Source organism: Patagioenas fasciata, chromosome Z (assembly GCF_037038585.1).
Source record: "Patagioenas fasciata isolate bPatFas1 chromosome Z, bPatFas1.hap1, whole genome shotgun sequence".
Taxonomy (NCBI): Eukaryota; Metazoa; Chordata; class Aves; order Columbiformes; family Columbidae; genus Patagioenas; species Patagioenas fasciata.
In genome coordinates this window covers 16117669-16132369 of record NC_092560.1, presented here as the reverse complement: position 1 = coordinate 16132369, position 14701 = coordinate 16117669, and the positions used below count along the sequence as shown (strand labels likewise).

The 14701-nt window shown below is 49.4% G+C and overlaps 1 long non-coding RNA gene across 2 annotated transcripts; it reads right to left on the bottom strand.

Moving 5' to 3' along the window:
* Positions 1–6884: 6884 nt before the first annotated feature.
* On the bottom strand, positions 6885–14028 carry LOC139826578 (uncharacterized). 2 transcript variants are annotated; one of them, XR_011736728.1, is made up of 3 exons: positions 13942–14028; positions 11301–11460; positions 6885–7050 (listed from the first exon to the last, which is right to left on the bottom strand). It is a non-coding gene; the product is annotated as an uncharacterized lncRNA (long non-coding RNA). The 2 variants fall into 2 exon arrangements; XR_011736727.1 differs by lacking the exon at positions 6885–7050 and adding an exon at positions 10825–10904.
* Between the last annotated feature and the right edge of the window lie 673 nt (positions 14029–14701).

The following is a 14701-nucleotide window of genomic DNA, read 5'->3' as shown; positions in this document are numbered from 1 at the left end:
TCCCTGTCACCTCCCCACATATCCTCCCTGCCCCCCCCCCGCCCCCAGCCCTGACTGGCTTTCTGCACTGCAGAATTTTTACTGGCATTAGAGAAATAAATCTAAGAGTCCCCAGATGACACCAGAAAACCATAGGGATGTTCATTTACCTGTGGGTAGGGGGACAGCATGCAAACCCCTCCTGAAAGCAGGCAGGGAATGCAAACCGTCATCCAGGCTGTTGGCTGCTTGGGGAAGACAGATCACTGCTTGCTCCCTGGGTGCTTGTGGGTTTGGCTGGAGTGTGGACATGGAAAGTCATTCCTGGGAAACTGATGCAAACGTTTGCCTGTGTTCTTGGCACTTTCTCCTTAGAACAGTCTCTGTGGAAGAGATCTTTCTGGCTGCTGGAGTCTGGCTGAGGCCAGGCAGCTGGTGTGAGGTCCCCAGTGCCCTCCAGGGAGATGTGGGCTTGTTCCAGCTGGGACCAGCTACCAGCCTCTGGAACCCAGCTGGCACAAGAGCCAGAACGTCGCTAAGCTCCTACAGTTTCTCAGAGCCGTGTTCTGAAGACCGAGGGCTCTGGAAGAGGCCAGTGGTCTCTGCCTGTTTCACCTCTCCAGGGTTGGCTACCGGGACACTGAGGACAGTGTCAGAGCATTGTATGGAAGTTGCCAGCAGACTGGGGTGCAGCAGAGTCTTGGACAGGGACGTAGGTGGTCCCTGTGGCATCCTTCTTTGGCTTTTGGACCCTGAAAGGCATTGCACAGGAATTGTGGGTGTTTTCTTCTCATGATTCAAAGTTTGGCATCTACACACAGAAAAATAGTCTGAGAGGGACCTTCCATTTTCTCCTACTTCTGTCCCCAGGGTACTGAGCTGTTCCTCCCCTCTTCTGCTCAGGGGTGAGGAATGGGCAGAAGTCACACAGCTCAGTGTCTGGAAGAAGCCCTGTGTGGAAATTTTGTCCCTTGCTGACAGAAGCAGCTGGGAAGTGTCAGTAGGGTTTCACCCTTCTCCCCACTGGTTACCAAGGCTTCTCTGCACAAGATCAGCATGTAGCTTGTAAAGAATCCCTTGACTCTTTCACTATGAGACCATACTTGCTCTAGCAGACTTCCTGTCCCAGCTCCAGCTCCACCTGCCTGCCAATGACCAGGATGGGTGAGCAGAGATCTCTGACATTTATCCCACATTTTTACTGTGCTACATGTTCCTGTTCCCCGGTGCATAAGGAGAAAAAAAAACAACGGATGCTGTTAGAAGGAAGAAGAGGACTAAGCTGGAGTTAATGACCCTTTTCACCCCTTCGGAAGGAGTCTGAAGTGGGTGTGATTGCCCTTTGCTCTTGCTCTGCATCTCTAGCACAGCAGTGCCGACACTAGATCCATTCTTATTTTCCTACATCCTGTTTGCAGGATGCCTGTGCATTTGAGGGCGATGCACCCGTACAAGACTTCTGTTTTCTGTCTGAGTCAACAGCCCACTCCAGGAGCCTGTTTTCCTTTTCCATCCACTGCTCTTGATGTTACTACCAGCAACACAGATATTACTGTGCAGAGACAAGATCTCTGCAGAGTCAGAGCTGACTGAATTCTCAAGCCTGCACTAGGTCTTGCAGTGAAGAACTGAGCAGGGAAAACAAGGGACTGGGGTTAAGTCCAAAGCCTGGATCTGTGGACTTTTCCTGCTTGCCTTCCTGCTGTTCACATGCTTGAAAATGATCTCCAAGAAGTCTTGCTCCATGACTTTTCCAAGGATGGAGGCATTGCTTAAAGACTGCTGACTGCTGTTCCCAGTTGCCATGATATCCCACCATGACTGACAGCAGCTTCACTCACATCAACCAGCACTGTTAGCTCCTATGGGACAGTGCCATCCACTCCAGTAGACAGGAGTATGGTCCAGCTTACCTAAGCACTTCTCAAACCTCACATTTGGCCTTCCCAAACCATGCTGGTGAATGCAGATATCTGGGAGCAGGCTTTGCCTGTGGAAAGGCTATAAAAATCCATTGATCATTGTAGTCTCTTCCATATTGTCCAGCACTGTGCTATTTCCTCCATCTGTCAGTGGACAAGCATATTCCCCAACTCCTACAACGCCTGTAGAGTCCTGTTGTACTACCCTTGATGACCCTCACTAGTCTGAGCTGTAGGTGGTCTCAGACCTGCCAGATACCACCTCGTAAGTATCCAAGCAAGCAATGTTTATCACATTGTTTTGCTGTATATTGTGTTTCCCATTCTTACACGCATCTTTTTTTGTTTGCATTTTAGTGCAAGAATCTCCATTTTAGTCAAGCAAGACTTCTACTGAAATTCGCTGTCTTCTTGCAGAAGGGAAGGCTTGGGAGATTCATAATGGACACTATGAGAAACCCCTTCCCCTGGAGGGTGTTGCAGCCCTAGGACAACACAGTGGGGTGGTGAGGGGTCTCCATCCCTGGGAGGTTTCAGGATGCAGTCAGTGGTTCCCCAGCTGTATGACCAATATAGAAACAAACCAGCCCCTTGGGAGCAGCAGGAGAGCGCAGTCCCTGTGCAAAAGGACACTGCTCCTTTGGTGGCCATGAGCTCGGGCCATGCATGACACCAGCAAGCCTGGAGAAACCTGCACGGTGGTGCCAGGGAAAGAGCATGGAGCCAAAGGTTGCCTGTGCTTTCCAAACCCGCTTTGTACTGTGTTTCAGAAGCCAAAACTCAGCATGGCATTTACCACTGTGAGCGTCTGCCCAGCTGCAAGAGAGAAAGGGAGGAGCTGTCAAGCTTTCCATGCTTGGGTCCAACTCACCCAGAGCTGGCAAAGGGATGCTAAGCCCATGTCTGGGAGCATTTCTTCCAGGCGTCTGTGGAGGTGCTGGCTGCTGGCACATAGGACATTGCAAAAAGAGCTTACAGCCTGGGGATTTTTACACCCTTCAACTTTCTCTTGAGAGGGAGAATAAACAGCTCGGTCAAAAAATGCAAAACATTGGCAGACTCCCATGTGAAACAGAGACGAGGCTCAGAAGTCATCCCCACAGCAGAACCCCACCAATCAAATGCCCCAGTTTTCTTTTTCCAAACCACAATCTGGAACAGGAAAAAAAAAATATAAAAAAGTCACCTTCACCTTATCTCTTTCGCATGGGATTTAGTGGCCTCTCTAAGGGAAATGCGCTGATGTGAGTCCTCGCAGGGCAGAGCGGTGCTGGTGAAGGGGATCTGGGGTCAGAGCATCACTGCGGAGCCAGGATGTGTTCCAGCAGCCTGGGAGGAGATGTCTCTGCAGGATAACTATTGTCATCCCCATTTCCAGAAATTCTCTCAGGAGATATGTGGGCCCAATGAAGAGCTTGACACGCCGGAGAGAAGACCAGCGCTGGAGAAAACTAGCTTTGAAGGAAAAAGATATTATTTTTCTGTTGGTGGTCCAATTTCTTTGTCTTTCTGACAGCAGCACGACCACAGCAGATGTGTTGTTCTTACAGAGGAGGCAGAGTTAAGCTCAGCCCAGGCACTGAGGTCTACATGCAGTTCATGCATCCACTCACTCAGCATCCATGCCTGGGGACATGCTCAAGAGAAGGAGTGCCAAGGCTGTGTGAGGACATCAGTGACACAGGTGAGATGGGGTGTGGAGGTGAAACAAGTCCACAGATGCAGTCGTGCTCTCAGAATGTCTGAGTTTTTCCCATTTCAGGTAGAAAACACTGATTTTCTGCTTGTGTCTGTACAACTTGCTTTTTCATGCAGCTGCTAAAAGTTTTCAGCATGTTTTCCAGGTGTAAGCAGGAGCATGACAACAGAACACAAAGCTGAGGGAGTGGCTTGGATGTCTCAGGAGCAATAGTAAGGTGAAGACTACAGCTTCCACCCCACCTGGACAAACCCTTGAGTGACCCAATGTGAATTCAGAATCACCCTGGCTTTGATCAAAGGGATTGAGCAAGACACCTCCAGAGATCCCTCCCTGCCTAAATCTTTCTAAAACATCATTCTCTTAGAAAACACAGTTGCTGAGGCAGTAATTGACTGTAGTTTGGTTACCTCTAACTTGCATGAACATTGTGATACCTCTCACCAGAAATCCTATAGAGACAAGGTCCCAACATGCCTCGTTGATATAACAAGGATTGCCCAGATAATGTGGGGAACATGCATGGAAACTGGGATTGCTCAGTGAGGTCCACCTAGCAGCCCTCAAATCTGTGATCTCACTGAAATAAGAATTTCTGGTGGACAAGAAGCCAGGTGATCACAGGGGTGGTGTGAAATCAGTGAGGGTACAGACCCCTAATGTGTAAAGGGCAGCTGAACATCAGAGTCAGTGGTGGCAACTGCAAACAACAAGGCTGTACCCAATTGGCACAACATTATGCATGGGAGTTTGCCCTCTGCAAAATTAGCTGCTTCAAAAATCAGTGTGTCTAAAACCCTGCCACTGGCCCAACTTTGAAACATTCTCTAAGGAGTGCTCTGTCCCACAGGTACTAGATTATAATGCTGCCCAAAGTTGTGATTAGACACATTGGGTTTATACATAATAAAGCTTCATTGAGGACTGGAGCATTAGATAGGAGGAATGTGCACAAAACCCCATGCTCAGACACACTTGGAGCACCGTGCACCGCCCGCATGACATTGGCAGCTCAAAAGGGTTTTTGTTAGGGCTTCCAATCAGGTAGATAGTGAGACATGTTCAAATGCCATTTGGACATGGGTCTAGGTGTCCTTGCTTGAGCAGTAGAGTTGGACCAGATGATCTACAGAGGTCCTTTCCAGCCTCAGCTGCTCTGTGGCTGCATGTGGTCCCCAGGGGCTGCACGGACCTGAGGCACCCACAGCCCTGCAGCCATCCCACAGTAGTGATTCTGAGGACAGGAACCCCTGGAAACACACCACATTCAGCATCATGGCACTTCTTCAAGGCATCTCAATTTCTAGACAGCTCTTAGCCGTTGTCCTCCACCCCATTCCCTGCGTGGCGCTGGCAGCTGCTGCTTTCCCACACCACAGCAGGTGCCTGACCCCGTTGCTCAGATGTATTTCTCATTGCTCATCTGCTGCTGCTTTTCTTTGGTACACTTAACACAGGCTTTTCCCAGCTTTGGAGGATGCACACCTAATGGAGCACCAGAGAGTTATTCACAGTCCTAGAGTCTCTGCTTTTGATCTGTTCCAAACTTCTGAGGCCTCTACTGCTATCACACTTGTATCACACATTAATGACAACAGACATCAGGTACCACAGGCCAGTTCACACAGTAAGCAGTTGTGGCAAACTGGCAACAAGTACAGTGAGCCAGGACAAGGTCTTGGTGCAGTGAGCATTCGCTGTTTTCGTGTAAGGACTGGGGCTGTTAGCTGCAGTGGCAATGTCCTTCCTGGTGGAGCCTCAGGTGACAGCAGCAGATGGTAGAAAAGCAAATCAGAAATCAGAGAGTACGATGAAAACATTGGAAAACCTCATCTTGCAACAACACAGCAAAACTCAACTGTGGGACCCTATGGGAACAGGGAATATTTATGCTGAAACTAAGCTACTTTCCTCACTGACAGCCCCCACATCCCCTTACTCCAAGATGGGAGCATCTGAGTGGTCTGTCCAGGATGCAAGCACCAAAATAGAAGCAGTCTGTCCACGGACACTTAATGGTGATGAAGAGTAAAAGGGACACTTGCTACTGAGGTTTTGTCATGGCTCCTGGGTTGTTACATTAGGAACTGTGTGTTGCTTTTGAGTCTTGACTTTTTGCACCCATAAGGAGTTGACGGTGACCATGATCTCCTCTTTCTCCATACTGCACCTCTTTTGGGAATCATTAAGATGTTCTTGCAGCCTTTTGTCCCTTTATTGGGTTGCTTTATGTCTCCTATCCCGTTCTTCTCATCAGTATTTTTAATGGCTTCAGTATAGCCTGCTTTAGGCTGTCACATATTTGAGACAGTCCCTGGTTTTGGGGTTATCTGGAAAGCAGTAGTACCCCTGTAATCAGCTAGTGCGAGTGCCATCCACGGCTGCCTGTCCATGGCTGCTTCTGCCACTCGGTCTTGCAGGGGCTTCCACGCCCATGCACTCTCTGTCCACACTGGTCAGCATTTTTGTTGCAGTCCCTTGCAGAAAAAGAAAACCAGCACAGTATTTCCAGCATAAAGATAGAAGTAGTATGGGAACGATTGGCCACTTACCCAAGCATTGGTTTGGCACTCAGGATCAAAAACGTAGCTGAAAACAGCTATTGAAGTCAGCTGTGAGGCACAGCATTGTCAAACACACTTGTTTTCTTCTATTTTTCTTCCTTAAAAACAAAACAAAACAGGAGAGGATTATTTCTTCAGTCCGATAAAGGGAACGGTGTTTCTGTTACATAATTTGATTTCCTCAAAGAATTTTTGACTTAACATCACTTGATGCTTTGATAAGACCCATGCCTTATGCAAAAGAAACAGAGCTTAAAAAGTGGTTCAGTGACCTTTCGAAAAGCAGCTATTACAAAACCTTCATGACATTTGCAGATGGCAGAAATATGGTGGCATAGCAAATAAAGGCTCTCTGTTACAGGATGCTCTGAATCCGAATAAATGATTGCAGTCTGGTGAAACTGACTTTAATAAATAAATGACAGAAATGCAACCAGAGGCCGGTAATGCCAGATGTGAGATCTGACTTGGAAAGCAGTGTTGCAGAGAGACTGAGATGTATCTGTCGGTAACACCATGAGCTCTTTGTGCTGCAGTTAATAGGGATAATGCAACCTCCAGCTGCAAGCAAGTGGGTAACAGTGTAAGGAAAAGAGGGATCTTGCTTCGGCCCTGTTAGGAAAAGCACGTGGTTGCTGTTTGTATTTCCAGAGGAACAAGGGACTCAAAGAGGCTGCAGAAATGAGCAAGCAGTGCTACAGCAGGAAGATTACCTTGTGCTGCACATCCAAGCACAGCAAAAGGGAAGGCTCCAGTAGTTCCCTCTGGCCTTCAGTCTTTCCACCACTAAGATCTCTGCTTTGCTCCTTTTCTTTTTCTCCTGACACTGGGGATGTCTCTGGGGAGGAAGCATCGACAACTTTGCGGGTAACTTCTGCAGCTCTGCCTTGTAACAGAGACAACAAACCAGGGCTCAGGCTGTGGAGCCAGTTACCTGCAGGGGTCAGGAAGGATATCCCCTTTCCTGGCCAACTGCATTTTCTGTTTTAAACCCTCACAACTCTTTTATCAGAGATGAAAGTGCTGAGCAAGTTTGGCATGGCAGTGCATGAAAATGACCAACAACTGCAGGATGCTCACATGGCGCAGGGTTGACAAGCAAAGCTCAGCACACCGGTGAGCTGGGACAGACCAGCACATCTGAGGCTATTCCTCTGGGTGGACATTTTCATTTTGAAATGATGTATTTTTTAATTCCTAATCTTGTCTGCACACTCTTGCCAGGTCTCAACACTCAGGACATTTCCTTCATTTCTGGGTGCACAGCATGAGCCCCATGACTTCAGTGTGTCAGGAATAGCCAGGTGAATGCTGTGCATCCACCTGCTCAAGCACGGTCTGTCCTTCTTTCCTTCTGCAGGCTGTCCAGCCAGGGGACCTATTTTCTCTTACCATTTATTTGCCAAGCCATATATGTGCACAACCCTGGAAGAAAAACTTCAGCTCTGCCAAATCCCTTACTCCCTGTCAGCGAGAGAATGGCCTCTCCGAAAGCATCAGGTGCGAAAGCCCCAGCATGGGGTCAGCAAAAGTGGATGCAGACATCTGGTTTTAGCAAAACAGTTCTTCCTGAACTGCAAGCCAAACGCAGCTTTTTCTTTGTCCCTGGGAGGAGGGGACTAGACCCTGGACCTGGGATGTCTTCCAGCAGAACATTTATACAAGGCCTTCAGCAGTCTGCCAGAGGATTGCCACGTGGCCAGATAGATATTAAACAGATCTGGTCCCCAAGGGGAGCAGTGGCAAGGACAGGGGAATTTCGGCAGCTGAGCACAACACAGCCCAGGAGAGGGAGGAAAGCAGATAAGCCCCAAAAAATCCTGCTGGAAGGACGGGGCAGGACGACTGTACAGCTTTCTGAGGAGATGCCTGAAACCCGTGTGTCCTCTTAATGAAACAGCCTTGTGACCACAAAGCCAGAGGGAAGCCTGTCAGATGGCTGTCAAGCAGAGGACCCGGGGTGGCTCACACGCAGAGGACATGGGGATGGCTGCCACCCCAAATGGCCAGAACCCTCTGGTGTATTTCTTCTTTCCCTGCATCTGCCCCAGAGCTGCCTCCCCAGCGCCTACCTACAAAGCTGATGGTAATGCAGCTCTCCGGGCTGCAGAGTCCCGTCCTAAACCAGTCAGAGCCAGAGGAGCTTGTTTGGTGAAGTTGTCAAGTCCACAGACTTCTCCTTATCTCTGTTGTGATTATTTCCTCCCTCTCTGCTGCATTCCTCAAATAGCAGCGTTTCTTTCGGAAATTCTTCTCCTGAACGGTTTCAGGCTGGAAATCTGGGAGGATGCGGGCGCAGGATGGGCACAGAGGTTGGTGGCACTTGCTCTCCTCCTGTGTGACTGGCTGTTGGTGTTTACTCCCCTTGCACCCCCCAGGGTGGCGGAGGGAAGCGATGCCCAGGTCCTGGAGCTGCTAAGCCTATGGTCCTTCTTGTGGTTCAGCACTTCACTGCACAGCAGTGGTGACACAGCAAGCAACCCACTCCCTCCACACCTGCCACCCCAAATTCCAGCCCCCACCCTGGTTTCAGGACTGTGCAAGTCAAAGGAGAAAGTGGGTCCTATGGCAGAAGGACTGGAGCTCAGCAGAAGGGATCTGGCAGCAGCATCGCCAAGCTCTTTGGTATGTTTTCCTCTCTCTGGTGGCCACCATGCTCTATTTTGTGTTATTGTCCACTAACACATTCATAACTGTGCTGGTTGAGGGAAGCCATGCAATCACAGATAGGCCTGTGAGCATGGGGGTTTTGGAGGACAGCCAGTGAAGAAGGGGCTCCTGGCCTGTGTTTGAGCACAATGAGAGGGAGACCGGTCCTTGGGCTGAAAACCACACTCAAGGTAGTCAAGAGTCAAGGGAGGGAAAGGGGCCGTGCCATGGTTGTACAAGTTTCACCCCTGCACAGCTCCTTGACATCCTCCTTCCCTTGAGAGATAGTTGCAAATAAAGTACACACACAACATCCTGACCCGGAGAGAACTTGATGGAGGAAAGAGCTGTTGGCACTGAACCGAGCAGTTGTGCTCTCAACCTCAGCCTGGTGCCAGCAACAGCGTGCCTAGAGAGCAGATCAGTGTCACAGATCAGAGACTCGTCTGCCACATTTCCAGGGAGGAGAAGACTCTTGAAGCTGCTCAGGGACAGGACAGAGCCATGGCACAGCATATACAGAACACCTCTCCACCTCTGAAACCTTGGGCAGGCTGAAGGAGAGACATTCAGGCCTGTCACTATGCATGTACAAAGAGTGCATGCCTCTTGCTGGCAGAGACCATGAAGATGTCTATGTGCCAGACAGCCTGGAAGCACTGATGCCAGGACCCCCAAAAACCTGCCTGCTACAAAACTGTGCTGCTTCCCTTGGGCTGTGGGCTTTTCCTTCAGCCACAGAGGCACTTCATGCACCAGGAAGGCTCTTTAAAAAAAGGGCAATTTTTTTGAGCTGCAGACTGACCTCATCAGGTGAGCAAGAGAAGGGAAACAGCATGTGGGATGCCCAAAAAGCCAAGCAGCATGGGTATGGAGCAGAGGCTGAAACCCTTGATCATGTTCACATTCTCACCTGCCCAAATATTGCATCATGCTGTGGGTCCACACTGGAGCAACATCTGTGTGTATCTTACCCTGGATCTACCGTACCTGGCAAAATATCATCCTGAAGACGATTTGTGTTGCTGTTCATGTATGCATTTCTGCAAGGACCTAGTATGTAAAACGGCAGCAGAGACATCTTGCATTGGACCACAGGACAGAATAAGGTTGCTGGGCTAGGGAACTGCCATTTTCATGGCTTCATGCAAATCTGAGTAGTTGTGGAGGGCCAAACCCCCACACAGGAGGGTCAGCCCTGTGGGTCAACACACGGAATAGGAACAACACCTTGCAAAACACCAAAATCCTATGGTAGAGAAAGCCTGAGTTGTAACATTTTTGGGCAACCTCCAAGAAACGAATTAGCCTCCCTTCACTGCAAACACGGAGATCTACAAAGGTATTTCGAGGCAGCTGATAAGCACTGGGAGCTGCAGCTGGTAAGTACTGGGAGCTGCGGCTGCAGTGGGGAGGGCAGGTTTGGCTTGTGTTTGAGACAGACATTCTCTGTGGCAGATGGGGCAAGGAGACTGCTCGCAGGTTATGGGAGTTCAGAGGAGTTTGGCCACAGCTTTGGGCAGGGGGAAGTGTGAAACCAGCAGGCTGAGGGACACAGTCCCTTAGACTCATAGCAGAGAGGGACAGGAACCACAGTGGCAGGGGCTGGGGGGCAGCAGTGCCTGAGGTGATGGCCACGGGACGGGTTTTTCCACCTTGCAGTTTGTTTGGGCTGTTTCCTGCTAGCAATCCTGCGATGCACCTGGAGGAAGCAAACAACCTTTCTCCGAGGAGTTTCACATTTCAAGGACAGCTTGCTCTCAGCACATCAGTATTTACACAGCACTTAATGGTCTCAAAACCGAACACATAGAGCAACACTGGGGGAATTCCCCATGTCCCCACAGTGCCATTTGTCACCCAGATCTGCTTCCCAGGAAGGGACAATGAACTGATAATTTTAACCTGTTCACACAATCTGTGGGTGGGGACTGAATACTTCAGCCCTCCACCAGAAGTGAGGCTGCTAAAGTAATGTGTAAATAATGTGATTAAGTTACAAAAGACATACCCATCATTAACCAATTGACATGATAAATGCTTTCTAACCACCGGTAAAATGAAGGGATATTTTTGAAGTTTTAGATCCTCCTGCATGACAAGAATGAGACAGAAGATTAAGTAATACATTGTTTAGAAGCAGAGTGCTTAGCTTTATTTGACTAGTAACTAATAGACAAATTGTAAGTAAAAAACCAGTAAATTATAACTAACTTCATACTAACTTTATTATTATAGATGTATTGTATGTTAAAAATTTCAAAAAAATGCAATGAATATGCAATAATTGTGTGAATATAAGCAACACAAAAGCAGCCAGTCCTTGGAGTACTTATGGAGGATGATCCTCAGTGTTCCCCAGCACTGTTCCCCAGTACTGTTAATAAAAGAATGCCTGCTTGACAATATAATTGACCCTGCTGTTCAGTTTATTTATTTGTTTCAGAAGAAAACATATTTTGCTGCACATGTAGGACTGAAGCTTACCTTGAATGCCAGGAAGCTTGGGAGCGCTCAGATGAATACTGGTGATAATGGCTTTTCCTGGCCCAGGGCAGAGAAATAGCCACTCTGTTTATTACTGGCTTGGCTTCGGCCCCTTGCACATCTTGAGCAGAGACACCAAATATCTTCGGGCACTCAAACCCTAGAAAGAGACCACCAAGGATACTCGCTGGGTGCATAGCCTGGGGGGAGGCACAGCATGGGTGGGTGCATGCTGGGTGAAGCCCTGCCCTTCCAGACAGACTTTCTCCTGACCCTTCTGCTCCCTCTTCAAAACAGATTCTTACAGGCCAGGGCTGCTTGGTGAACTGCCTGGGAGTTGAACTGCCCTCTGACTCCCACGGACACAGAAGGAGTTTGCATTGCTGCTCCTAATGGTAACTTGCAGCTCCCTGCTCCATGCTGCAGCGGGTCACATACAGAGCACACAGCGGTGCTTGGTGGTCCTTCACACTGGTGGCTCTTGCTTTCGAGTTGCAGCTGCAAAGACCAAGACAGCTATCTCTGTGCATAAGGAAGGAGCTTTCTCATTGTTCTTGCCTACAGATCTGAGCCAGTGTGCATCTGGACAAAGCATTTGGCACAGTTGTAGTCCCTAGCCAGCACATGGCAAGAGCACAGATACGCTTGGAGGAAGCTAAGGGGAGCTTCATGCTGAGCAGAACACGTGTCCTTCAGGTGTGCATGGACAATCCCCATTCTGCAAAAGGGATCCCCACAATCAGCTGGTAGAAAAAATGGTGGATCCTATTTGACATATTTCTTATGCTCAGGGTCACTCAGACCTTATACATACCCCCCATCCCCTGCCCCAGCACTGCCTTTTTGGGTGCCATGTCTGAAGCAAAGCTGGGGACAGGCAGCTCTCTGCACTCCTGGCCACCGCAGCAGGGAGATGCTGACTCACGCCTACAGGTTGCCATGGAAACCACAGTCATCACGTCATACTCCCTTCTGCAAACCACTCTCTGCTAGCTCTGGAGAAAATCAGCCATGGGCCAAACCACGACCTGGGAGACACAGCTCCAACCCACCGCCAGCAGCTGGGGCCTGGCTCTGCTGCCTGTGGAAGACTGTCAGAAAGCCCCATCTCTGATGCCGTCTCTCCTGCCAGCCCCACAGCAAGCAGCTAGGCAGGGCAGGAGGGTAAATGAGTCAGGACTGAGCTTCAGGAAGCCCTTTTTTTCTGTTTCATCTCCAGCCTCAACACAGACTTGGGTTTCCTTGCTGTTTTCCAGTGCAGTCAGCTCCTAGCTGCCTCCCAACCCCAAAGACCCCTTCCCAGTGGGCACATGCTGCTTTGTGGCCTCACGTCTTGCTGCTGTTCCTGTGTGCCCAAGGACGAGGGTGCATGGGAAGGTGGAAGTACACATTTACTTCACCATCATCTGGGCAAAGGGTTGGCACAGGGTAAAAGCTGTTCAGATGCAAGGGAAAGCTGCTTCCCCGCAGGAGGGGTGCAGCTGGGGACCAGAGGGCTGGTAGGGTCTCTGGTCTTGAAGATACTCCAAACCCAAACTGATAAGGCTCAAAACAACGCCACCTGATGCTGGGCTTAGCCTGCTTTGAGCAGTGGATATGTTAAGAGTGCTCCAGGGCTCCCTTCTGATTTAAGCGGTCCACTGATGTCCTGCTAGTATGAGCCAGCTGCTTGTTCAAGTCTTGCAGGACCTCTGAAAGACATGTCCTGTGAAGATCCACATTTTATATGTTCAGGACTGTAACTTGCATGACAGTCAGCTGAGTCATCCCTCCCACTGCGGTGACTTAATGCTGCATGAGTCAGTTGTGCCACTTCACCACTGCAAAGATGCAGAATGCATTCCCCCAAATGACAGTTCTCTGGTGGCTGCTGAAAGTGCCAATCACAAATCCACCAGGAGAGAGAGCCTGAGTCTGGTGGCCTTCCCCAGAGAAATAAATGAGAAACAACAGCTGATATCAGATGACATAATGGCCAAGAAAGAGAAGTGGCTCACAGAGACTGCAGAAGCCCAGCCTGCAGGGTCCCCCACCTTAGGACCTGAGGTGGATCATTAACACCAGCTGGATATAGTCTTGGCTGCATCTGGCAAGGGCCCCTAAATGGGCAAAGGTGAGGGTGGAGGGAGATACAAAAGGCCACAAAACATCACTCCCAGGGGTTAAGGCCATGAAAAGGCAGCCTGGGCACCTCCCTCAGAAAATTCATCTCAGACACAGCCTTAGGGAAGACTGAACCCTCCTTCCCATCCACTTCTGGAGGAGCTGCATCCTGTCTGAAGACACAGGAGACGGGCAGAGGTAGTGCTGGGTGAGGCCTCATCTATGTTCCTTTGCCCTGTTTCCAAAACAGTGGTCTAAGGAACATGGTCTGGCCCCAGCAGGGGGCCATAGCCCTTCAACCCAGGTGACTCCTGCTGGTGTGTCCAGGCTGAGCCATCCCTATGCAGCACCCTCCAGCCCTGCACCCCAGCACACGTCCACCCCCTGCACCAGACCCACCTGGGGCCAGACACTGAGCACAGACCCTTCACCCATCCTCCAGACACACTCAGCCACCACCCAATCTCTCCCTGCACTTGCATTCCTCCCACCACATCTCCTATGCACCAGCTGTGCCAGCTGCTCCACCCCAACCCACCAGAGCTTCGTTCCCTGCTGGGAGGCTGAATCTTCCTCCCCAAACTCTGTTTCAGGCTCTCTGCCCCAGGAATCCTGACCCAGTCCAGCTCTGGTCTCCCAGGAATGCTCAAGCAGATGGAGGTGCTGGTGTAATTACTCAGGCTGATTGAGCATTCATGTTTGACTGACAGCCTCAAAAACAAATGCCGATCTGTGTTCACATTTAAACACAGGAATGTTTTTCAGACCTGGTGTTAATAAAGGTTACTGATTTGCATTGGGAGAGCAAGAGGAGAAAAGGGGAGGCGGTTCTTGAATGAGCAAATCTTTCTGTCATAAAAATGCCTGGATAGCTCTTGAGTCCGCTTGGATCTGAGTGCAGAGAGGAGACAGATGTTGCTGATGCTCTGCTGTATTAGCTGTTGGTCCAAAATTTGTGCCTGGACCTGATTAAACTGAAATCCTTCTCTTATATCTTCTCCAAAGTATTCCATCTATGGTAATGTGAATGCACTAGACAAATGGGTCCAAAGAATAAATATCTTCCCCATTCTGACATTTCTGGACTAGAAATAATTACCTAGAGGAAAAGCTTCAGACCAAAGTACTTATTCTAAGACCAAAGTCCCATATCTCCATCCCCCCACTGGCATTGCTTGTGAGAGCAAACAAAAAAAACAGAACAAAGGGAGAAATTTAATTATTTTGTTCGGGGTATTTTAGTTGGAAAAATAAAACAGAAAGGAGTTCCTTTGTTAGTAAAGGCTGCAGCTTCTTTT